Raw genomic sequence first — 10,926 nt, forward strand, 5'->3', positions numbered from 1 at the left:
AGCAGACTCAGGAAAAACTTTTACCTCTCCCTTAACTACCTAAAAGACTTTTAGACAGGAAGCCTAGACCAGAAAAAGAGCTATTACCAGAGGTAAATTTTTTTTCCAAAAGACCTATTTGTATAGCAGGGTAAACTTCTAATTACCAGCCATCTGTTCTTCCTATCATCTGTGAATTACCCTCCTCCCCTGTGAAGCCCCAGGCCCTTTCCCATTCCTTAGCTCAGGAAGGCATATAAGCCTCAATTGCCCAACTTGCCCTTGAATCATATCTTTTGGACTCTTGCTTATACAAAATTAGTTTTTCTCCTGTTAATCTGTATGTCTGTCTGTCTGTCTGTATGTATGTATTTATAAAACAAGACTTTTCCTTCTCAAATATTAAACCACTCCAAATGGTGGAATTCTAAACTAGCAGAGGCCAAGCAATGAAAGAGAAAATTCATTTTTAACTATTTATATTCATTCACCTGGCAATAGATTTAATATTTTTCTTCATTATTTTACCATAAAGTCAGAAGGTTTTTTTCATATGCTAGTTGTAGAAGGAATGTAAGATATTCTTACTAGGAATAAAAGTGATTAGCCTCTATAGATGAGTTTGAGCACTCCTGTGTACATTTTGGCAGATGTAATGAAGTCCAGGAAGAGTTCTAGAAAACCTGGATGAGAAAAGAAACAAGTTCCTGGAGATTTTGAAAGCAGTGGCAATGTTCTCAGCCACAACAATTAAAATATGCTCTTAAGACCAGCGTCAATCAGTCCCAAACTTCTAGCACAAGACTTGCAGTGCTAGATTCAGATTTTAATGCACTAGGCTTGTGGGTATGAGATATACTCAAATGTTGAGCCATCAGTGAAAGCCTCTAATGTGGCTATTACTGAATGATAATGAAAAAAAATCCCTCCCAATAGCATTATTAAATGCATTTTTTTAGTCTGGAGGTAAATCTTTGAGGATATTGTTTAAAACCTACTTTTGAAAGGATCCAATGAAAGTGTTTCCACATAAGTAATGCAACCACTGACCTGTGTTATTTAATGTGCTCTATCATAATTAATCTGAAATCCTTGCTCCCCTGATGTCTATGTAAACTGAACAGCAATGGAATAAAACAACTGGAAACTGAAACTCTCACTTTATTATTCACAAGCCGCATTCCATAGTTGTTATTCACAGATAAGCTTCTTCTGAGACCAAAAACAATTAAGTGTGCAGAAACTTAATTCTGCTGAGTATGCAACAGAAATAAATAATCTATCCCAGAAATGAGCAAAATCCTAATAAACGGGCTTGGCTGCTCATTTTCTTTACACTAGAGGCTGAACCTTTTGCCCTTCAGCCTTCCAATCTACTAAATGAGAATGACTTGATGTACACAGCGTTCTGTACCTCAAACAGGACTTGACAGAATTAACTGTGAGCCCAGTAGACGGACACGTGCCTTTCAGATGCTGAGGTTACAGACACAGTTGTTCCCCTGTCCTGTGCTGCCTTATCTCACTGGCCTGAGGGCTCCAGGAGTGAGCTTTGCATTTGAACAAGATTTGGGATTTAAAACCCCTAGCAATTACCAGCTGTGTGATTTGGAAAACTTTATTAGTCATCCCTGAGCCTCAGTTTCTTCATCTGTAAAAAGAGGGTAATAATAGTGCACAGCTCCCTGGGTGACTGAGGGGAAAGAATAAGAGAATGTATGTAAAATATGTTGTTCAGAGCCTGGCACGTAGTACACCCTCAGAGCACATAAGCTGGATATTCCTCCCAGCACACGCGGGTGGGTGTGCCAAGCTTACTGCTCCTCCTGTGTGACTCATCTATGACTGCAAGCAACTCTATCCTGCCACTCAGGATGCTTTGCTCCCTCTCTTCCACACACCACTTGCTGTTCCCCAAATCATTGTTCACATCCTATTTCTTCCAAGAATCTTGAGGTGAAGGGGCAGAGGCACCTGGAAGACTCACCTCCCTCTATCCCTGTGCATCCTTTGGGGCTTTGTGAATAAGATTGTAGGAACAAAGCAATAAGCAAGTGGAGCCTGTAAAAAATTACTGAACAGAAACCTCAATTAAATAGAGTCGAGAGACCAGAAGGGGGAGCTCTTGTGCCCTGCGATGACTGCAAAGATCAACAGTTAGAAGAAAAACCCCTTCCTTGGCCAGGATTCAGCCAATGAAAAGCCATGGACTCTGTTTACTTCAGCCCTCCCAACTTCCTTTTCTCCTCTATGAAAGGGTCCTCCTTCCTTGCTGCGTGGGGATTTGCATGTGTCTCCTCATGGTTGCAATTCTCTGCTGATATGGAATAAATCCATCTTTGCTGAAGAAATATCTGGCCGCCTCTTTATTTCAGGTCAACACGTCCTAGAACAGGAAAGTGGAAGGAATCTTGAAGTTTCAATAAAACTGAAACCGCCACATCTAGTAGAACATCATACTTCTTACTTCCTGAAGCTTTCCCAGATAGCACCTAGCTTTTGTTATTCAAAATATCTCAACAACTCTTTGCCACTGTACTTGTTTGTGTATCTATTTGATGTTATTTCTTGTATTTTCATTTGCTTTTGCCTTTTTACTCTCATCAAACTGAAGTTTGGGGACTTCCCTGGTGGTCCAATGGTTAAGAATCTGTCTTCCAATGCAGGGGACGCGGGTTCCATCCCTGGTTGGGGAACTAAGATCCCACATGCCACGGGGCAACTAAGCCCACACGTCGCAACTACTGAGCTCGCACGCCACAACTACTGAGCCCACACACCACAACTAGAGAGAAGTCCTCACACCACAACGAAGAGCCTGCAGCTGAAAATAAATAAATATTTTTTTAAAAACTGAAGTTTTTTAAGGTAGTGTACACTATTCAAGAAAAACTATGGCCTAGAATAATTTATATGCTTCTGCTATATTCTTCCAAAGAAACTCGCAATTTCTCTGCTAGAATAATTATCAACATTTTATTGCTATTGCTTAAGTTACCCAAATGTCTGCCTCCCCACCTTTCAAGGGTCCCCTTCCTCTAGTATATGTGACTCATATCCACTCCTGAATCAGCTCTCACTGCACCTTACATCTCTGCTTTACCTACTGCCAGAGCCATATTCAGCCTCATGCCAGTCCCTGTCTTCATCCCACCTTCCTTTCTTTTCCCAAGCACTAATGATCCCCAGCAGTAGAATTGGCCAGACCAGCTCTGAAAGTTTAGGAGTACAAGATACCACAGAAGATAAACCAGCTTCAAATTTAAAGTGGGCATTGGAGTCTCCCAAATGCCCATCTCCATAGGGAATTCTTTACTGGCCTTGACCCTCTGCAGTCTCTCCAGTACCGTTCATCTTAGGTGCCTATCATCTCCCCCCTCACCATCACCCTGCCATTTATGTGCACGTCTCCCAATTCCTCTGGGGTTTTTATTCAGAACAGTAGCATTTTAACTTTACTCCTCCAACCATCCAGGTCTATCTTTGCAGACCCAGAAAGTTATTAGCAGGCCCTGCTAGCTAAACAAAGAAGCATCTACTTTGTTGGGGTTTTATCCAGCTTTATTGAGATATAACTGACATACAATGTTGTGTAAGTTTAAGGAGTATAATGTGATGATTTGGTACATGTATGTGTTGTGAAATGATTAGCACCATAGGGCTAGTTAACACCTCCATTACCTGATATAATTACCATCATTATGTGTGTGTGGTGAGAACACTTAAGATTTACTCTCTCAGTAACTTTCAAGTACGTAATGCAGTGTTGTTAACTATAGTCACCATGCTGTACATTAGATTCTCAGAACTTCTTCATCTTATAACTGATAATGTGTACCCTTTGACCAACATCTCCCCATTTCCCCTACCCATTCATCCCCTAGCAATCACCATTCTACTCTCTGTTTCTAGGAGTTTGTTTTTTTTTTAAGATTCCAAACATAGGTGAGATCATACAGTATTTGTCTTTCTCTGTCTGACTTTTTATTTTACTTAGCATAACGTCCTCAAGATCCATATAAGCTGTCACAAAGAACAGGATTTCCTTCTTTCTCATGGCTGAATATTTCACTGTACAACCAGTGAGGCCTCTGTATCCATGTGTTCCACATCTGGGAATTCAACTAACTGCGAATTTAAAATATCCAAAAAAATAATCATTCTAAAGTTCCAAAACACAAAACTCAAATTTGCTTTATGCTGGCAACTATTTACATAGCATTTACATTGTAAATGTTCCTTTCCAATCCACTCTTCAGACTGTTGCAAGATTCACACACACACACACACCAGCTTGAAGCGCTTCAGTCATACCCCACTGCTGGTTGTATGACTTGTCCATCACCTACACTCCGTCTTACCTTGTACCCTCCTACCCTCTACTGCTCTAGCCACAGTCATCTTCTTTCACTTCCTTAATGGGGTCATCGGCCCTCCTAGGACAGTCTTGCTATTCCCTCCTCTTGAAATGTTACTTCCTCTGAAAACCTTATCCAACACTCCATATTAAGATGTATCACCGTTGTACTCTCATATATGCTTTCTTTTTTAAACAGCAATTATCACATTGTGGTCAATTAATTACTATTCACTTCCTCCTTAACAATGTAAGCATCTTGAGGTCAAGGACCCCATGGGCCTTGTTTATCAAGGTAACCTCAGCCCCTATGCTAAAAAGACAGCCAGTATTAGCTGACTTTTGAATGAAAAAGGAATCTCTTTACACTGTCCTCATCTGCTACTGAGAAAGAAAAGATTACTGGCATATCTCTTTCACCGCTACTAGTACTAAGTAGAAAGCAAGTTAAATATTCACTTTTCTGTTGCAACAATTACTTCATTTTGAAAGTATACGAACTCTCAATGAAGTTACATTGTAGCTTGTCTAAAAAGATCTGGGGAGACCGTCTCCTGTTTTCCAGTATAAGATGGAGAAGTGCATAACGGAGAGGACACTGTGTTGTGGGGTAGCCAGAAAATGGGCTTCTAGCCTGAGCAATGTTGAGTCCTTAAAGGTGGTTTAAGGAGACGGTAAGCACTCAGGAGACAGCCAGGCTGCCTGCAGTCAAATCTGGATCTGCCGTTTACAGCTCTGTGACCACAGCAAGTTACTTAACGTCCCTAGGCCTCAGCTTCCTCATCTGTAAAATGAGATTAAAAACAGGATCTACTTCATAGGGTAGCTGTGGGGACTGAAAGAGTTAGTGTATGTAAAGCACATAGGCCAGGGTAACAGGCAGTAATGGCAAGGATTATAATTTAATGGCTTGGGGCCATTGCTGTGCTTTGGCACTGTGCCACACGCTTCGTGTACAGTAAGCGAATCCTGTAAGTTGAGTAGACTGAACGAGACGCTTTTTATGAGCCTTTTGAGTTCCACCATTTCAATGATTCTAAGCAAACTAATTTAGGCCACAGGTGATGACAACTTGTGATTTTCATCTCTAGTTTGAAAATGAGAAAAATGGACACTCTGGGGGGTTGGATGACTTGTCCAAGGCTACACGAGAGGGCCAAGTCCCAGACCCAGAGGTTCCGAATGCAAGATGGCTTTCTTAGTTCCAATTGCACTGCCTCTCTGCTATATCACCTAATAATTTTGCTCCCTCGTATCTGTACTGATTTTTTCTCAAGGCCCTTCCTGTGTATTATCTCATTTGATGCTCACACTCTTTTAGAAGAAACCTAATGGGAAGGCCATGCAGTAAAGTTCCAAGAGCCTGGGCTGGCCCAGAGGCTCTGTGTGATTTACTGAATGGTTTTTGTTTGTTTGTTTGTTTTGTTTTTTGTTGTTGGGAAAGCCACTTAAGTGCTCTGATCCTCAGTCTCCTCAATTGTAAAATAAAATAATTGGGCTAGACATTCCTTATTGTTTCTTCTGGAACAAAAAATAATATATATATATCTCAGTCCTCAACCACATATTATCACTTCCTTAAATCATCAGTTAAGGACCAAGCCCTTCAGAATATTGCTTCCCAGGAAATATCACCAATTACCTAATCAAATAGAACAAGAATTGACCCACTCCTATATGGATCTGTTGTAAGGTGATTCCTTTGTTAATGATGTGGACTTCCAGTCCAAACCATTCCTATTCTTTGACTCTGTACAACTAATATTGAGGTCCACACATTCTATTTGTAAAGATCAGTGGCTGATGAGAACAGCAATCTGCTGCAACATTCTAAAAATAGCCCTTGGGGGCTTCCCCGGTGGCACAGTGTTTAAGAATCCATCTGCCAATGCAGGGGACACAGGTTCGAGCCCTGGTCCAGGAAGATCCCACATGCCGCAGAGCAACTAAGCCCGTGCGCCACAACTACTGAGCCTGCGCTCTAGAGCCTGTGAGCTACAACTACTGAGGCCCACAAGCCTAGAGGCCGTGCTCCACAACAAGGGAGGTCACTGCAATGAGAAGCCCATGCACTGCAACAAAGAGTAGCCCCCACTTGACGCAACTAGAGAGAGCCCATGTGCAGCAACGAAGACCCAACACAGCCAAAAATAAATAAATAAATACATTTATTTTAAAAATAAATAAATAAAAATAGCCCTTGGGAAAGAAAAAGCCTGCCCTGAAATTTTAAGATTTACCACAAGAGGGCAGGGCTGATTCAATCCTGGACACTTCGTCTTTCTTTTTCTTTTCTTTTTTTTTTTAAGGTGTTTAAAAGGGTACACAGATGCAGTGAAGAAAATAGCATAAATTGGTAAAAAGTTATTTTCAAAAATATCATGTTCCTTTTGCAAGAATCATGAAAATGTTCATATGCTTCAACCTGTAATTCATCTTACTGAAATGTTTCCATAAAGTAGGAGTCCTAAAGAAATAGAAAACAATACACCAGAAAATGGTCTTTGTAACATTTCCTACACTATCTTTTCAAAGAGGAAATAACCTAATTTCCACTAGATTAAATCCCCTAGTAGAAATTCTGGCATAGAAGCTGGGTCGCAACACCATCCCTGAGCCTGAGCACTCACCTCCCTGCATCTCCCAAGGAAGACACTGGGTTAGGTTTTTTGCAGACCGCCTCTCATGTAGAAGGGGAGTTTGCTAGCTGAGGTCCTTGACACACTAGCTGAGTCCGCAGCAGCCAAGGTAATGAGATGCTGATCCATCCCCCTGAGCAGTGTGTCTCCATCAGCCTTCCCTCCCCAGTGCCTCGCTGCCTGCTTCAACAATCAAGGAAATCAATGCATGTGTTGCACTAACCTTGAGTGTTTTGTGTGTCATCAGTAATTTCTCTCGGTATTGGCTACCCTTTGAATCCTGAACCCAGGAGTTTTATAATTAACCTTGACTCAGAATAATACAGCAGTGCAAATGTCCTATGATATTACTGATTATTTAGGGATAAAGGGAGGGAAGAAGGGACAGACAGACTCCAGGATAATATAGATGCAGGTTCAAATCCAGACTCTGCTGCTTAACGCCTGTGGTCCTCAGGCAACTTAATCCCTTCATTTCCATATCTGTTAAGTATGATATGGTGGGCTGAAAAGTGCTCCCCCCACAAAGAGATCCATGTCTTAATCCCTGGACTTAACGTTTGTTATTTATATGGCAAAATCTTTGCAGATATGATTAAGTTAAGGATTGTGAGATGGGAAGACTATCCAGGTGGGCTCTAAATGCAATCACATATATCCTTATAAGAGGGAGGCCAAGGGAGATTTGACAAAGAAGAGGAAAATACATTGCGACCACAAAGGTAGAGCTTGGATGACATACCCACAAGTCAATGAATGCCAGTGACCACCAGAATCTAGAAGAGGAAAGGCATGGATTCTCCCTCAGAGTCTCCTGAGGGAGTATTGCTAGTTCTGCTGACGCCGTGATTTTGGCTCAGTGAAATTGATTTTGGGCATCTGGCCTCTAGAACTTTGAGGGAATAGATTTCTGTTGTTTCAAGCCATCAAGTTTGTGGTAATTTTTTATAGCAGCCATAGGAAACTGATACAGTAGAGGACATGACAGTTATCTTGTAGAGTGGATGTGAGCATTTGTGATTATCTACACAAAGTTTGCTGAACAGTGATGATCACGTAGTAATCAATAAACTGTACTATTATTATTGTTGTTAGCTTTATTATTTAAATACATTTTTAAAAAATATATTTTTTTTTTTATAAATTTATTTATTTTTGGCTGCGTTGGGTCTTCGTTGCTGCGCACAGGCTTTCTCTAGTTGCGGCAAGCGGGGGCTACTCTTTGTTGCAGTGCACGGGCTTCTCATTGCGGTGGCTTCTCATTGCGGAGCACAGGCTCTAGGCATGCGGGCTTCAGTAGTTGTGGCTCATGGGCTCAGTAGTTGTGGCTCACGGGCTTCAGTAGTTGTGGCACACGGGCTCTAAAGCACAGGCTCAGTAGTTGTGGCACACAGGCTTAGCTGCTCCATGGCATGTGGGATCTTCCCAGACCAGGGCTCAAACCTGTGTCCCCTGCATTGGCAGGCAGATTCTTAACCACTGCGCCACCAGGGAAGCCCTAAATACATTTTTAAACAAATAATTTCAATTGGTAATTTGCCCACTCCCGGCCCAGCCCTACATATACTCGGACTGTGTCTGGAGAGCTATAAACCGACTGTAGCAGAATCTGCAGAGGGAGGCCAGAAACGTTAAGGAAACACAGAGCGCTCAGCACTCAACCATCTTCTTCAGTTCGAACTCTTTGAAGTCTCATCAGTACTGGGAAGATGATTTTCTTTTTGGTTTGGTTTGGTTTTCTTATTTGTTTGCTTAGATGTCTTGAATTGTTTCTATCTTTTAATTTTCTGTCTTCCCTTTAACAATTGTTCTTCAGATGTTGGCTCTCCTGTATTAATACTCTATGTTTTTTCTTTAGTTTTTCTCTTAATTTTTCAGTGTCTTTGTATTTTTGTTCTACATTCTGGGAAGTTCCTTGACTGCTTATTCCAGTCCTTCAATTATTATATTTGTTATTTCTACAAACTCTTTGTTTGTTCCCCACATTCTATTCTTGTTTTATAGGTGTGATGTCTCTTAAAATCAAAATTACTTAAAATTTTATCTCTTACTATGAATTATCTCTGTTTCCTCAGAAGCCAATTTTTCTTTTTCTTTTTTCCTTCTTGATGTTTCTCTTCCATATTACTGGATCTTCTCAAAAGGCTGGCAAATTTTGGTTACCTGTTCATAGTTATGAATGATTGCTAACTGTTGCACGGACCTGGCTGTCCTGTGGGTAGAAGAGCATATGGACGTAAACTCTATGGAGGGGAGGTTAGGGGATGCAGGTAGGGAGCAGGAAGGCAGGTCTCCCCAACCCTCCTACCCTCCAAATGCCAAGACAAGGAGAGTCCTAATTAGGAGTGCTAATCCCCATCTGAGAGGCCTTATTCTTCCTAGGAATAGTACTCTGTTGCTTTGGAAAGTTCCTACCTGGCTTCAATCTGTGGGCAAATGCCAGCACTACACATGCAGTAGTGGAGGAAGAGGGTGGGATAAACCAACAGGAGCTACTGGTCATCAGTTCTTAGTAACCTAGGTCAGTCATATGATTTCTGCCCCTCCTCCCAGCACTCAGTCTGATAGATTTATCATGAAAAAATAGATTCAGTTTCCAGTAGTTCCATCCTACATACACTGAGCTGAGTTCTTCCACACCAGCAATGTGAGCCTACTCATTTTTAGTCTCCCAGAGCTTGATTAAAATGCTTGATGTGCTGATATCCCTACTCCAGTTCTTTGTACTCCTGAGACTGTGTTACCCTTTATACTTTTCTACCATCATTTCAGTGGATTTTTGAGGAAAAGGAGAGGTAAAACCATGTGTTCAAATGACCACCTCAGTCATAAGCCAAGGTAGGACTTATCCTGTGGGCAATTGGGTTTACTGAGGTAAATCAATAAGGGTAACTAAATTTGTGTCTCTGGTTTAGTGTGGAGAAGAGAAAGTTCAGGGCATGAGGCCTGGGGAGACATGCTTATTATTTTCAAAGGATTGATATACATTTGTTCATCAATTCAGTAAATATTAGTTGAGAACTACTAAAGGCCAGGAAAGATGTTGAGTATTTTTATACAGAAAATGAAAGGCAATTCTTGTTCTCTGAGAACTGCAGCTTTGTTTCCATTGCAGCCAAGTAAGTTTACAGTGACATTATGTGAAGGTATCAAGGAAGGCTTCCAGAAGAAGTAACATTTGACTCTGGCCCATGTGGCATACACAGTGTATGTTATCCTGGAAAAGAAGGGGAGGGGTTGTGAAATAGAATAGAGGATGTGTGAAACTTCAGATATTTTATTGTACCTGAGGACAAATAAATGGGAGGAGCAGGAGAAATGGCTAAAAGTTGTCAGAAGTCAAACCTCGCTAGAACGCCACACTAAGGAGTATAAACAAAGTCCTGATAGTGATAAGATGATACTGACATATTTCAAGTCGGGAAATAATATGATCAAACCTCCATTTTAGAGTGATTACCACAGTCATATTTGCGGGACTGACTTGAAGGTGGGAGACGGGTGAGATTTGATGATGTTAAGAAACTCTTGAAGTAACCTGCCTGAATGATAACTCAAGGCACAGGTAATAGTCACCTGACACTTTTATGTTTCCAATTAGAGTAACATGTATGAAAAACACTCACTACTGTGTAGAGATGAAGCAGCCATTCAGTGATGATAGGAGTACACAAACCTTCTATTTTGCTCTCATAACAATCACACAAGGTGTTATTTAAAATGTACTACAGATGAAGAAATTGAGGTTCAGGATGTTTGAGTGACTTATCTAAGGACTCACAGCTAACACGTGGCAGTCTGAAGTCAAATCCAAATTGGTCTGTTTCCCAAATTGGGCCCTCTGAACCATTGCCCCATACTGCTGTCTCTTGAAAATCCACTTAGGATCCAGACATCCACTTGGCAGAGATGCAGATGTAATTCAAACACATAAGTACAAACACTTTCCAA

The sequence above is a fragment of the Balaenoptera borealis genome, assembly GCF_965194805.1.
Source record: "Balaenoptera borealis genome assembly, chromosome: 17".
Classification (NCBI taxonomy): Eukaryota; Metazoa; Chordata; class Mammalia; order Artiodactyla; family Balaenopteridae; genus Balaenoptera; species Balaenoptera borealis.